Below are 15,526 nucleotides of genomic sequence, written 5' to 3'. Positions count from 1 at the left end.
GATCACGAGGTCAGGAGATCCAGACCATCCTGGCTAACTTAGTGAAACCCCGTCTCTACTAAAAACACAAAAACAAAATTAGCTGGGCGTGGTGGTGTGCACCTGTAGTCCCAGCTACTCGGGAGGCTGAGGCGGGAGAATGGCATGAACCCAGAAGGCGGAGCTTGCAGTGAGCCTAGAAAGTGACACTGCACTCCAGCCTGGGTGACAGAGTGAGACTCCATCTCAAAAAACAAAAAACCAAAACAAAACAAAAAAACAGAAGAAAAATCAACCCTTTAATGCTGAGTATTTGACGGTCTTATCTCATTAAGGATCTTTTAAAACAAACTTTTCAGCAAATTTCTAAGTATGCAAAACATCTTTTCATTAGAAAAAGGGCTGCTAATATAATTTCTAGAGCAGACCATAGTCAGGACAGCCACGAAGTATTGCTGATATAGCAATTGTATCAATGAACAGAAAATTATGAAACTAAAATAATTCACTTATTTTTGGTTTCTTACCAACAAAATTTAAAAGTCATAAGGTTGTAACGGGCCTTGGTTTAAAAAAATCACCATTGTAACTCAACAAAATATTCAATGGCTATGTGTCTTTGTCATTAGCAAAGGTAAGGCAGGTAGGCGGGTAGGGAGATAGGCAGAAAGAAGGTAAAACTTATTGCAAGAGAAATGAAATCACCTTCATTTCTAGCTGTGTTGGAAATAAATCAGTATTTAAGTGACAATGCCCACAATCTATCAACTACTGTATTTTTGAGCAACAATTACTTGCCATGATTTAGTTTGGTTTCCATTTGTTGGATTGTTGGGCATATGAATAAAAATTATTCAACCGTGTATTACTCTATTTGTAGAAAGCCAACTACTTAATTCTCCACTATTTTCAAATAGCTGTTGCAATGTACATATTTGAAATTCATGTTAGACCAAAATGTCTATACTGTAATAACTACTTATTGAGGATAAAATTTACATTAGAAATATTCTAGTCATATTCTGACCTCAGTTTATATGCTCTCATATCATAGTTTAATGGGAAAAAAAGCATACTATTCCATTAGAGATATATTTACCCTCCATAATAAAAAAAACAAAAGGGAGGTCTCATAACTAAAATATTTGAGCTAAAGAATAATAGAAAAAAGTATCAGTATTATTCACTTTTACAAAATGTTTTAACAAATCTTTTTTTATTCTCCAATTCACTCACTCATGAAATAGCGTTTTCCTACTGGTTTTCCCTTATTGAGATGAATGTAAGAAAGTCAGTGATATACTTTCTGACTCTCATTAACTCTATCAGGCAAGTTGGCAAAGTGAAAAATGATGCTCATCAACCTGGGGTGAGTAGTCTCTCTCTACCCACTTCCAAAAGCTAGATGTGGCTGTCATAAAGGTGAAAGCCAGTAGGCTATTAAAGTAAATACACAAACAGAGATGAGACACCCCCTGGATGAGAAGCTGGCAGAGCTGAAACACCATGGACTTAAAAATAATCTACCCATGTCAGACCCCATTCAGGACCTATTCAACCGGAGTCCTGGCCAAGGTAGGTATGCCTGTTTTGCTCTGTTTCACAAACATTTTAAGAGAAACTTTTATTTTTAGATAGAGTTATGTTATTTAAAATTAAACAATGTCTTATACTTCAAAGAAAAATGCAAAAATTCAACCCAGAAATACTATATGTGATTTAAACAACAACAACAAAAAATTTAACCTTGCACTTAAAAGAAAATGACATTGAAGTTAAGATAAAGGAACTGCTAAACCTAAGATCCGTATTTCTTTATAAGAGAAACTATTTCCTAAAAATCTACTGAGTGTTAAGAATTGGAAAAACAGGTATGTTAAACGGAACTTTTGAACTACATGTTTTGATTTTAGATATAGACAGACTCCTCTCTGATTTGTCAAAGCTTGTAACACTTACATTCTACCTGTATCATTGTTTACACTTAGTTCTCTATTTATTCTTAACACTTGAGTGGTGCTATCACCTTCAACACTTTGCATACTCCTTTGCTTTCTGGCAATTTGGTTTACACCTCAGAAACTTTTCTTCTATGATATCTTCATGTATGTTTTCTGGTCAACTTTTTTTTGGAATAAGGTTCTTTTCTTTAGGGACATCAATTATGTTTTTTCTGGATCACCCTAACGATAATTTAAATTGCCTTCCTCTCTTCAGGATTTTACCTTTTGTTTTTCCTACAATTTTCTAAAGCTTTTCTCTTATGTTGATAACTGAATTGTCACACCATTAAGTTCTTTACTGTTTCGTATTTATTCATTAGTTTTTGACCCACAGTATTTTGTTCTCATTTTGTTCCCTTAGTTCTGTATTTCCCATTTCATCTCATTTTATTGTCTCATATTAAGTTTGAGCTCTTGCTTAAACACATTTATGATCTTTAGATCTGCACTTAAAAACACTTCTGTTTCTGGAGTACTATTTCCTTTAAGGCAGAATTCGACCTGTCTTGCACATTCTCAAGGCTCTTCTACTGCCTGAGATTATGGGGAATGGTGATCTCACTCAGCACTCAGCTGAGAACATACTCCTGACAGTCTTTTTTGAGTTGTGTTCATTCTTCTGGATTTTGTTGGATCTTCTTTCTTTAACAGGTTCACTGTCCTTGTTCAAGGGATAAAGCCCACTCTACCACTGGTGCTTGGGAGGGGAGGAGGTAGTGAGATGACCCTGGACCTCGGATCAGTCTAAATTCAAGGACTTTTTTGTGATTGTAAGGAGGGGAGAGGCTAGTGGAGGGGCTGAGAGAGATGCAAACAGAGGGACGATAGCAGGTGTATGTAAGAAGAATACTGCACTATCATTTTAGAGGTGGAAGTGAAAGCAAAGTGCCTGCCTTCCCACAGGTTTTCACTCTCCACCCCTTGATTCTCAAGATCTGGGGTTGAATGGCTCAGAGTGGGCAGCTAAGCCGTCAGGCTAGGAATTATAGACAAATATCTTCCCTTGAGAGCCAAGGCCCTAGAGTAGAAGGCAGCAGACCCTTGGGTTTTTAAAGAATGAAACACCTGGAATAGTTTTTTAAACTTACCCTCATCTTGATTAGTTTTAAATCTATCTATTAGGCCGGGCGCGGTGGCTCAAGCCTGTAATCCCAGCACTTTGGGAGGCCAAGACGGGCGGATCGCAAGGTCAGGAGATCGAGACCTTCCTGGCTAACACGGTGAAATTCCGTCTCTACTAAAAAACACAAAAAATTAGCCGGGCGAGGTGGCGGGCGCCTGTAGTCCCAGCTACTCAGGAGGCTGAGGCAGGGGAATGGCGTAAACCCGGGAGGCGGAGCTTGCAGTGAGCTGAGATCGCACCACTGCACTCCAGCCTGGGCGACAGAGCGAGACTCCGTCTCAAAAAAAAAAAAAAAAAAGCAAAACAAAACAAAACAATCTATTAAAGAGTGACTGGAGTTATTTTCTCTTGTCCTCTTATCTATAGAAAAAAGCACAATCAACAAACCTTGTGGCTAGATCTACAACATAGTTAAGAGGATGCACAGACCATAGTGCTTCAAAGCAGAAATAAAACTGGTCTGAGAGGAGGAGACAGCTGTTCACCATCAGCACTTGTGCTTTTCCGTCATTTGAAAGGCGATTTGTTGTTAAGGTGAACTAAATATAAAATACATTAGAGGAAACAAAGAGAAAGACCAAGCAGTGGAAGGCAGCCCAAGGACTCACATGGAGCCTACGTAATGTGATCACTCCCCACCAACCCCACCAACCAGTGCCCCTGCCGACCCTCTGCCTCAGGGGAAGGACACTGCTTTCTATTCACCATCCTGATTCCAGAAATGCTGTCATTTTGTATGTTTGTTTGTTCTTACCAAGTTTGGACATACTTGGTGCACACCAGCATTGAAACACAACCCTCTCTCCTTACACAGGGAGGACTTACAGTCAGATTGGGAAGGGAGGAGAAAGATTCAAAATACGAGTCAGCCAGCCACTGAAAACTGTATTCTCCACTTGTCAGGGTGCGACTGGTAATGACTGAAAATCAGGCAGAAACTCTGAGATATCAACACATCAAAAATCCAAACATGACTTCATTTAACAGATACAAAGCACACTCAGGAGAGGGACCAAAATCAGCAGCACTGTCCCTGTCAGACCACTGACCTGGGCTTTGAAAGAAAAGCCAGCGCTCTCCATCAGTTAGGTAGTCAAGAACAGCTTAGAAAGACCACAAGGGCCACTTCATTTAAAAAAAGTGGAATAGTTGGGGAAGTATAAGTTAAGATTCCCGGGTTCTGTGTGAAGTCACTGACACTTTATTTTCCGAGGCACAAATCTATTTATTAGGGCTTCTATGTTTCTTTGAAGAAGAGCACCAAGGAGTTTGAAATATCACTGTCAGCTGTTTTTCAGGATTACTTCCAGAGAGTAACAGATTAAAAGCAAACAGATTCAAAGGCTCAAGAGTGCGTCTTAGTTGCCAATAAGGTGTGACAAAGAATATTCTTACGGTAAGTAGTAGGGATGATAAACCACAACTCAGAGTGTGTTTAAAATCCTGTCTTGATTGAAGGTGAACCTCCAAATAAATCTCTTTTCAGATTTACTCAGAGACATGTCAGTGTGGAAAACTTCAGATCCCTTTCAGGCGTTAGGAACACAAGTAGTACCTGTTTTCTAACAATTGAGATCATGCTCGGTCAGAAGGTCAAGAGGTCAGACAGGAAGACCATTCAGAAGGCTTTTTTCAGTAGTTTGTGCAAGAGTTAAAATGTTACCCTGAACTCAGGCAGTGACAGTGGGCCTCTTAACTGATTCAAAACAAGAAAGCCTGAGAAAGGTTTGCCAAAGATTCTGCTGAGGTTTCTCCTCTGAGCACTGAGCTAGCTTGGAAGAGAAAAAAATCCATTCACTTTCCATTCCACTGAATCTCAAACTCAACATACATGCACAGAATTGTAAACTGTAGCTGGAAATTCAGGACAAGATATTTTCAATAGGAAAATGGTTCGGCTAATTATGGCACAGCCACTTAACATAACATTATACATCCATTTAAAATAATTACAAAGATTACATAGCAATATGAAAATTATGATACATTAAGTATACGTGCACATTCTCTTTTTTTCCCACCAGAGAGAGGTCTGGGCTAGAGGCACAGATCTGGGAATATGCAGTGAGAGCTGTTTTTCTAAAAGGACATAAATGAGAAGCCAAAGAGAATATTCTGTGGAGACAGGAGGTCTGACATGAGAAGGATGGGTAATCCCTACACTTAGGGGTGAGCTAGAAACAAAAAGAAACAAGGGGAAATCAGAAAGATGGGACAAAACATGTCACAGCAAAACGGCCAGGAAGTGAGGGTTTAGAAACTTTTAAAAAGGAAGATGTGGCCAATAGTATTGAATATCACATTCAGATACACAGATGAAAATTAACAAGAGGTCCCTGGGCTTGGTGGTCACTGGGATTAGGAAGACATCATTATCTCTGAAAGCAGTGTCAGCGCGGGTCTGGAGGTACAAACCCTATCATACACTAGTAAGGGGTGAGGGAGGGCATGAGGACGCACAGGGCCTGCAAATAAAGGCGCTCTTCTGGGGATGTGGCTGTAAAGGAAAAGAGAAAGACAAGACGTCAGAGTCAGGGGAAAGGAGGGTAAGGGAAGGCTTCTTTAGGATATGGGAGGGTTGAGTGTGATTATAAACAGGTAGTGAAAGTTGGCAGAGAGAACCAGACTAAAGACACAAGACAGAAAATGTAATTAAATAAAACACATTTAAAAATTAATTAACAAATTAAACAAATAATGTGTGATAAACAGGTATACTCAAGAAGCTACCACATAGATGTGGGAACAATTGATGAAGATGGAGGTGAGGAAATGCCTAGGAGAAGTTTTGTGGCAGCAGCACATCTGACTGGAGCCTACAGTGACAGGCGGAGAGGGACAAGAACTTTCCAGTTAGGGAACGGCATGAACAAGGTGAGCAGGAAAATGCGTAAGACTCACCTAAGAGCAGGAAGCCAACCTTATTGTTCACCTATTAGTAGAGTGGGAGATAGGATGGAAAAGGTATTCTGGAACCTGGTTACTCTGGGCCTTGAACACAAAGCAGAAGAGACTGGAATTCACTTAGCAAGCAAAAGGAAGCTACATTCAGATCATCAATGTACATCAAGCTACATTCAGGTTCTTCCCATTCCTCATGGAATGTAATTCAAGCATCATAACGTGGCCAAAAGACTGCAGGCTCACCTGACTCGCAACTCTCCAACCTCCCTCTCCACCATCTCCCCTGACTCACTCTGCTTCAGCCTGCGGTACACTTTCTCCTCCTCGAAGTGGCCCATCTCGTTGCCGCCCCTGGGATTTGTACTTGCCATCTCCTCAGCATGAAAAGCCCTCCCTACACCCAACTCTTAAGATGACAGGGTCGTTTTCAACCTTTAACTCACCGCACCAGTGTTACCTCTGGGCTGTTCTTCCACTCTACCTAAAGTCGGTGTCCCTGTCCTGCCCACCCCGCCGTTCCTCAATTCTTTCCTCTTTACAGTCATAATCTAGAATGCCCTGTTTGCCTGTTTACATGTGTTCTTCTGCCTTTAAATCAGGATGGGCTGAGAGAGTCCACACCCACTTATAGGCTCTCTAACATGGGCCTGCACCAGGTGCTCACATGAGGGGCAGGACATGAGGCCAGAGAAGTGCCCCGAGCGTGCAGGCAGAGTGAACAGGCATGAAGCCAACCCTCCCTGAGCGCTTCCACCCTCTGAAGAAAGCCCTGGGCTTTAAGCTGATAGGGAAAGGGCAGCAGATGTCACCAAGGGGACAGACAGAAACACCGTGCAGCTGGGGGAAGAACAGAGAAGGACACCCTCTACCCCCAGGGGAGGCAGGAAATTGTCCTGAGACCAAAATCCCACACCAATAAAATTTCAGTCCCTTACCATGGGGGAGGGGCTAGAAACACAGGGACCGCCAAGACTGAGGCTGGACCAGAAGATGGAGCGACCCTCCCCTCCCCATCCAGAAGCCTAGCCCTGCGGGGGAAGCAGCAGCAGCCCATGGCTGGCGGGGGCGGTGAGGAGGTGGGCAGGGACTCCCCCAGCCCACGGCGCAGGAGGCGGCAAGCTGAGCAGGGGCACTGGCACTGAGAAAAGCCCCCAGCGTCCCAGTTCCCGCCATAAGCACAAGGAACCGGCAGGCCATCGCCGGAAGAATTAAAAGCTGAAGTGCTACACTGAACATCCAAGCCCAGTTCAACCCTGGATGGGCAGGCTCAGCTGCCCTTCTGATGACCTGACAGAACAGTGCCCACTGCCAGCCACCAGAAGCTACCCACTTCAGTAGTGAGAAAGAAAAGACACTTTTTCTCTGAGGAATGCAAGTCCTCTTTAATTAGCAGGCCCAGAGGAGGACTGAGATGTTGTAGTGTGCGACAGCAGCCCTGTCTTACTCTCCCTCTTGAGCTAAATAACTACCTTCTGAAGCCACCTGCTACGTGGGCTCTACACTAACCAAAGCCAAGTGCCATAAAATGCCACACGCCAGACACCCTAACTCATACCCTATAGTTCAAAACTGCACAGCCAATCACTAACCAATGTTCTCTGTAAACCAATGACAATTCCTGTCAAACAACTTTCTATCAGTCCACCCCTTTTCCCCTCGTCCCATTTTGCCTTATAAAATCTGCTTGTAACAACGGCCAGATAGCGCACTCTGCAAGGCAACTTCAAAGTGTGTCCCGGGCGGCTGTCTTCAACCTTGGCTCAAATAAACTCACTATATTAATTTTGCCTCAATTTCTTTCTTTAGGTCAATAGTTCCTACTGTTAGTAACAAAAATTAAAGTTAATACACACATACAGACACACACACACACACACACACACACACACGAGGCACATGCTTTCATTGTCAAAGCAATCACCTCAGCCAGACTCTGAGATGACCCAGGCGTTGGAAGTCTCAGAGAGAGACTTTAAAATGACTGTGTTTAATATGCTAAAGGATCCAGATGAAAAGGTGGATAACATGCATTCACAAATGGGAATTTAGGCAGAGAGAGGGTCAAATAAAATGCTAGAAATAAAAATCAGTGCAAGAGAGATAAAGAAAGCCTGTGACAGACTTATTAGAAGACTTGAGAAAACTAAGCGATCTGTAGGAAACTTACAGATAGCACAATACGAATTATCCAGTCAGAAACACAAAGAGGAAAAAAGCAGAGGAAAGAAAAAAAGAGTTAAGAAAAGGAAAGTGAGGGGAAGGAAGCAGAGGGAAGGGAGAAAGGTAAGGAAAAAAAAAAGAAAGAGAAAAGAAAGAATGAATGAAAACAGACAAATGCATTTGGGAGCCACAGGACAGTATCAAATAGTGTGACATATAATTGGCACTGCAGAAGAAAAAGGAAGAATAAACATGGTAGTAGAAATACATGAAAAAAATAAAGGTTAAGAATTTTCCCCAAATAATGAAAACAACAAACCATACATCCAAAAAGCCTAAAGTACTCATCTAGGATGATTAAGAATACGGATACGAAAGAATAAGCATGAAGAAATAAATATTCAGAAAAAGAAGAAAAGGGAGAAAAAGAATTTAGACATTATGTTCAAACTGCTGAAAACCAAAGATAAAGAGAAAATCCTGAAAGCAGCCAGAGGGTAGAAAAACATTACACACAGAGAATAAAAGATAAAAATTAAAGCAGACTTCTCAACAGAAAGCATGGAGTGATATTTTTACACTACTGAAAGAAAAAAAAAACTGTGCAACCCAGAATTTCATATTGAGAAATAATTTAGCTTTCAAAAATGAAGGCCATAGAAAGTTTTTTTTTCAGAAAAACAAAAGCCGAGAGAATTCATTGTCTTCAGACCCGTACTGAAATGTTAAAACTTAAAAGCGGATCTATACATACAAATGAAGAGCTCTGAAAATGATAATAATAAATTTTTAAAAAGAACTTTAAGAATTTTATCACTTCAAAATTTCACCAGTTTAAAAGACGATACAGTGTAAAGTTGAATTATCCAAGATGGCAGCACGGCAGGTGAAATAACGGCCCTGTAAAATGGCCACACCCCAACCTCTGGAACCTGTACATGTTTCTGTATGTGGCAAAGGCGATGCTGCAAATGTGATAAGGTTGTGTATTTTGAGATGGGGAGATTATCCTCGGTTACTGCAGGATTCTTTCGAATTTAATTACACAATCCCATAACAATGGAGACTCTCTTCTGGCTGAATTCAGAGGTACTGAACAACCGAAGAGGCAGGAGAGAGACAGGAAATGAGACCAGACCTGCCACTGCTGGCTTTCAAGACGGAGAAAGAGAGCTCCTATCCAAAGAACATTGTGGCCTCTGAAAGCTGGGAATGGCCTTCAGCTGACAGCTCACAAGAACATGATGACTACAGCTACAGGACTAAATTCTGCCAGTCACCTGAATAAGCAGGAAAACAGACTTTCCCCTGGAGCCTCCAGAAGACAGACCTGCTGACGTCGTCATTACAGCCAGGTAAGACCTGTGTCAGGCTTCTGACCTACAGAACCACAACACAGTAAGTACTGTGTCAACTGCTAAGTTTGTAGCAATTTGTTACACAGCAACAGAAAATGAATACAGGTATAACCTTGCTTTGTTGAGCTTCACGGATACTGTGCTTTTTACATGAAGGGTTTGTGGCAACTCTGCATGGAGCAAGTCTATCTTGGCACCATTTCTCCAAACACATGCACTCACTTCTTGTGTCTGACACATTTTTTTGTCATTCTTGCAATATTTCAAACTTTTGCATTATTATTATATCTGTCATGGTGACCTTTGATCAGTGATCTTTGTGTTTACTGCTGTAATTGTTTTGGGGCTGCATTAATTGTGCCCATGTAACACAGTGAACTTAATAAACGTTGTGTGTATGTTCTCACTGCTCCATCAACTGGCCATTCCCCAGTCTCTCTGCCTCTCCTTGGACCCGCCTATTACCCAAGACACAACAATGTTAAAATGATGCCTACAAGTTAATAAGCCTACAAGGGCCTCTAAGTGTTCAAGTGAAAGGAAGAGTTGCATGTCTCTAGCTTTAAGCCAAAAGCTAGAAATGATTAAGCTTACTGAAGAAGGCATGTTGAAAGCTGAGACAGGCTGAAGGATAGGATGCTTGTGCCAGTAAGCCAAGTTGTGAATGCAAAGGAAAAGTTATTGAAGGAAATTAAAAGTGCAACTCCAGTGAACACCTGAACGATAAGAAAGCACAACAGTCTTACTGCTGATATGAAGAAAATTTTAGTGGTTTGGACAGAAGATGAAACCAGCCACAACATCCCTTAAGCCAAAGCCTAATCCAGAGAAAGGCCCTAACTCTCTTCAATGCTATGAAGGCTGAAACAAGTGAGGAAGCTGCAGAAGGAAGGCTGACAGCTAGCAGAGCTGGCAGAGGTTGGCTCAAGAGATGTAAAGAAAGAAGCCATCTCCATGACATAAAAGGGTAAGGTGAAGCAGCAGGTGCTAATGTAGAAGCTGCAGCAAGTTATCTAGAAGATTTCGCAGAGATAACGGAGAAAGGTGGCTACAGAAAACAACAGATTTTCTATGTAGATAAACCAGCCTTCTATTGGAAGAAGATGCCATCCAGGGCTTTCATAGCTGGAGAGGAGAAGTCAATGCCTGGCTTCAAAGCTTCAAAGGACAGGATGACTCTCTTCTTAAGGGTTAATACAGTTGGTGGCTTTAAGTTGAAGCAAACGCTCAACAACTATTCTGAAAATCCTTAAGACCCTTAAGAATCATGCAAAATCTACTCTGCCTGTGCTGTAAAGATGGAACAATAAAGCCTGGATGACAGCACATCTGTTTATAGTATGGTTTACTGAATATTTTAAGTCCAACATTGAGAGTCACTACTCAGAAAAAAAAAAGATTTATTTTAAAATATCACTGCTCAATGACAATAAATCTTGTCATCCAAGAGCTCTGATGGAGATGTACAAGAAGACAAATGTTGTTTTCATGCCTGGTAATACAACAATGTCCATTTTTCAGCCCATGGATCAAGGAGTAATTTTTAATTTCAAGCCTTACTATTTAAGAAATTCATTTCATAAGGTGATAGTTGTCATAGACAGTGATTCCTCTGATGGAGCCGGGCAAAGTAAATTGAAAGCCTTCTTGAAAGGATTCACCATTCTAAATGCCATTAAAGCATTCATGATTGATGAGAGGAGGTCAAAATAGCAACATTAACAGCAGTTTGGAAGAAGCAGATTCCAGTCCTCGAGGATGACTCTGAGGGATTCAAGACTTCAATGGAGGAAGTCCCCACAGATGTGGTGGAAACAGTAAGACAACCATTATTGAAGTGGAGCTTGAAGATGTGACTTAATTGCTGCAATCTCATGATAAGGCTTGAATGCATAAGGAGATGCTTCTATGAATGAGCAAAGAAAGTGGTTTCTTGAGATGAAATCCATTTCTGGTGAAGATGCCATAAATGCTGCTGAAATGACAACAAAGGATTTAGAGTACTACATAAACTCAACTGATAAAGCCGTGGCAGAGTTTGAGAGGGCTGACTCCAATTTTGAAAGAAGTTTCACTCTGGGTGAAATGCTATCAAACACCACTGTATGCTACAGAGAAATCTTTCATGAAAGTAAAAGTCAGTGTGGCAAACTTCATTGCTTTATTTTAAGAAATGGCAACAGCCACCCAACCCTTAGGCACCACTACCCTGATCAGTAAGCAGCAATCTGCATCGAGGCAACACCTCTACCAGCAAAAAGATTACGACTGGATAAAGACTCAGATGATCATTCACATTTTGGGCAATATTTTTTAAATTAAGGTATTCACGTTGTTTTATTAGTCATAATGCTATGAAAGGCAATGCTCATCTACACACTTACAAAGACTACAGTATAGTGTAAACATAACTTTGATATGCACTGGGAAAAAAAAATCGTGTATCCTGCTTTATTGCAGTATTTGCTTTACTGCAGTAGTCTAGAACTAAATCCATGGCATCTCCAAGGTATACATGTTCAAGGAGCCACTAGGTACAGTGCCTATTGGCTACTGAAATTTTAAAACAAAGTATGCAGTTCAAAAAAGTTAAGAGGACATAGAAAGTATGTTCCCTGAACACAATAAAATTAAACTAGAAACAAATAGCAGAAAGATACCTGAACAACCTCCAAATATTTAGAAAGTTATCAATACAATTCTGAACAGCCCAGGGGTCAAACAGAAAGTCACAAGAGAAATTAGAAAAATCAAAATAAAACTAGTAAACTAAGAAAATATGATAAAGAATATCTCTCATGCCAATGATATGCAATAATCGAAACCAGATCCTAGGAAAATCTCCTCCTGCGGTCTGGGATAATAAGAGGATGCCTGCAATAGCCACTTATTTTTAGTCACTTCTGCAGACTGTTCAGCTAACACAACGAAAGAATAAAAATAAATGAAATATAAATGATGGTAAGAAAGAAAACAGCATTATTTCCTGATAATAAAATGGTCTCCTAGAGAACCCATAAGAAATCACCGAAAATCTATTATACCCAACAAAAGAGTTCAGTACAGGAACACACAAATATCAGTCTTTTTCCTTACGCCATAAATGATTAGTTAGAAAATACAATGGAAAATATTCTTTTATTAATATTAAAATGTTAAAATGCCATGAAATAATTTTGCACAGAAAATTTTGAAGTTTTTAGTATGAGTTTTTGTTTAAAAGTGACTTACATAATAAAGAAACACACCATCCCCCTGGAAAAAAAATCATATTTTGAATACGTCAATTTGCAAATATCCAAGTTTTATAAAATTTCAAACAATAAAAAATTTTACTCTTTTAAGAAATGTAACATGCTCCCATCTTCATTTGAGAAAATAATCATTCTAAATTGAACAATAAAATTCTGAAAGAAAATATGTAAAGACAACTTCATGGAAAAGATATTAAATGATTAAGACAATATTTTCTCAAAATCAGACCAATGGTTAAACCAAAAACCCATAGAAAGGCCCTATCATATATATACATATATGTATACATACTTAGTCAATGAAAAAGGTGCCATATTTCAAAATTTTTGGGAAAAGAGATTCAAGTCTCATACACTGGATGATAAAGTAGAAGCAGATCTTAAGCAAACACCATGTACCAAAATAAGTTCAATAATTCAATGTAAGAAATAAAATCACAAAAAGAACAAGAAAAACAGGGATAAATATTTAGCTCACCTTGGGCTGGTATTACACTTTCTAAGCAAAAAAGCAAGCAAAGCAATTTGAATACATAAAAACTAAGGAGTGTGTTTGAGAGTGTCTGTGTGTGTGTGTGTGTGATTTTCATTTTAAAAAGCAAGTGAGAAACTGAGAAAGTATCTGCAACGTGTAAGGCAAGGGTTAATATGATAATGTATAAACAACTTTTATAAGGGACTTATAGTAATTAAGAATCAAGTAATTAAGTAATTCAGATGATCCTCCTCTCAGGACAACAGATTACCTAGTCAAAATATAAACATGATCAGCTTGAAGGCAATTAAGCAACAAAAAGATAATGAAAAGTTACTGAGCCAAGTTCCAGGAGAGGATAAAAGTCCAAACAGGGCAGATCAGTATTTGGGGCTCATTTTGATTAGGGAGGGTTTGTCTATTCAAAAGAGCAGCTAAAAGACTGGGCAGTTCTGACAATCTAAAGGAGCTGAAGGTACAAATGACAGAATCCAGGGCATGCCACGCATGGAGTCCACATTAAAACCTGCCTGTTTTCAGCTGAGAACCTAAAGGGCTTCATTCTAGGAATAAGGGAGAATTGCATAAAGATCAAGCTTCACGTAAACTGCAACTCACTTTCAATGGCCCCCAAAATCTCATACTCCAAAACTCAATTAAGATGAATCTTAGATTGTTAGTTCTCCTAGAAGCCTGGCAGAAGAAAACTGAAATCTTTGAAGGAAGATACTGTTAACTTAGGTTTAAAACATTTCTATAATTTTAAAAATAAAATGTCCATCATCTACTCAAAGATAACCAGGCATCTGAGAAAATAATTCAACATGAAAGAACCAACATTATGAACAGATTTCCAGGGGTCCAATATATTGGAATGAATACACAAAGACTTTAAAATAAATGTGCTTACTTAAGGACAAGAATACTGAAAATTTCAGAAAACTGGAAGTATAAAGAGACATAGCAGATTTGAACAGCCAAATATAAATTATAGAATTGAAAAAAGTACCATAATAGAACTAAGATAGATTTAAGTTTGGATTAGAACAACTGAAAAAGACAGTTGCTGGGTGCAGTGGCTCACAGAGGTTGCCACTCTCAGCTACTCAGGAGGTTGAGGCAGGAAGATTGCTTGAGGCCAGAAGTTCAAGACCAGGCTGAACAATGTAGCAAGACTTTGTCTCTAAAAAAATAAAGAAAACAAACAAACAAAAAACCCCAGAAATATAATCTGGGTGCAGTGGTGCATGCCTGTAGTTTCAGTTACCTGGAAGGCTGAGGCAAGAGGACTGGCTTGAGCCCAGGTGTTTGAGGCTATAGTGAGCTATTATCAGCCTGAATGACTGAGCAAGACCCTGTCTCGGGGTGGGTGGGGGGAAGGAAAGAAAAGGAGAGAGAGAGAGAGAGAGAATAAGTCAGATGAAAACAACACAGAATAAAGTATCAGGAGACCAAAGGATACAACATCCAGAAAGTAACAAAACAAAGAAGGTGGAAAGATAAACAATAGGGCAGAGGCAATAAGTAAGGAGATAAAGTCTAAAAATTGTTAAAAATGAATGAAATGCATGAATCTACAGATTCAAGAGCACTCTAAACCACACGCAAGATAAATATAGAGAAATCATACCTGCATACATCACTTTAAAACTGTAAAAGTCAAAGACAAGGCCCAAAATCTTAAAAATAATTTTAAAAATTACTGGTAATTTTTAAAAGCCAGATTACCTTCAAAGCAGCAATAGACTGACACCTCTACACCAACAATGTACTCAAGAAAATAAAATGCCACGCTAGACTTCTATGCTTCCAAACCCAGCAAGAATATTTTCCAAGAATGAAAGTGAAATACACCTTTTCTAGTAAATGACACTTGAAAGAATCTGTCACAACAAACTTGCACAAATGGAAAGCTAAAAGAAACTCTTTAAAATTATGAGAATATTGTATTCTATTTTAATTTTAGACAACTTGAATAACACATAAAATTTAACTTAAATTGTAAATAAAATTGGCCCAAGAAAGCAAAAACTTGAACAGGTCTCTGAGGAAGAAAGTAAGAATACACTATTAAGGACCTACACGATACTTTCTCCTTCCCTCAAAAACACTCAAAACTTTCAAGTAACATATATTAAATGTTCCAGAATATTAAATATAACAACAGCTGCCTAATACAGTTAAGTCCAGATAGATTAAAAAAAAAAAATAGTAAGTCTCCATGTGTGACACAGTCATTCATGCAGCTGTCTAAACTAGAAACTATCCTG

The 15,526-nt window shown here is 39.4% G+C and overlaps 1 protein-coding gene across 7 annotated transcripts in view; it reads right to left on the bottom strand.

The window, feature by feature from the left end:
* HIVEP1 (HIVEP zinc finger 1) overlaps nucleotides 1-15,526 on the bottom strand; it is a 157,453-nt gene that overhangs the window by 46,246 nt on the left and 95,681 nt on the right. The gene's annotated exons all lie outside the window — the stretch shown is intronic.

This window comes from Macaca thibetana, chromosome 4 (genome assembly GCF_024542745.1).
Source record: "Macaca thibetana thibetana isolate TM-01 chromosome 4, ASM2454274v1, whole genome shotgun sequence".
Classification (NCBI taxonomy): domain Eukaryota; kingdom Metazoa; phylum Chordata; class Mammalia; order Primates; family Cercopithecidae; genus Macaca; species Macaca thibetana.
This window is presented reverse-complemented; position numbering and strand designations above follow the sequence as displayed.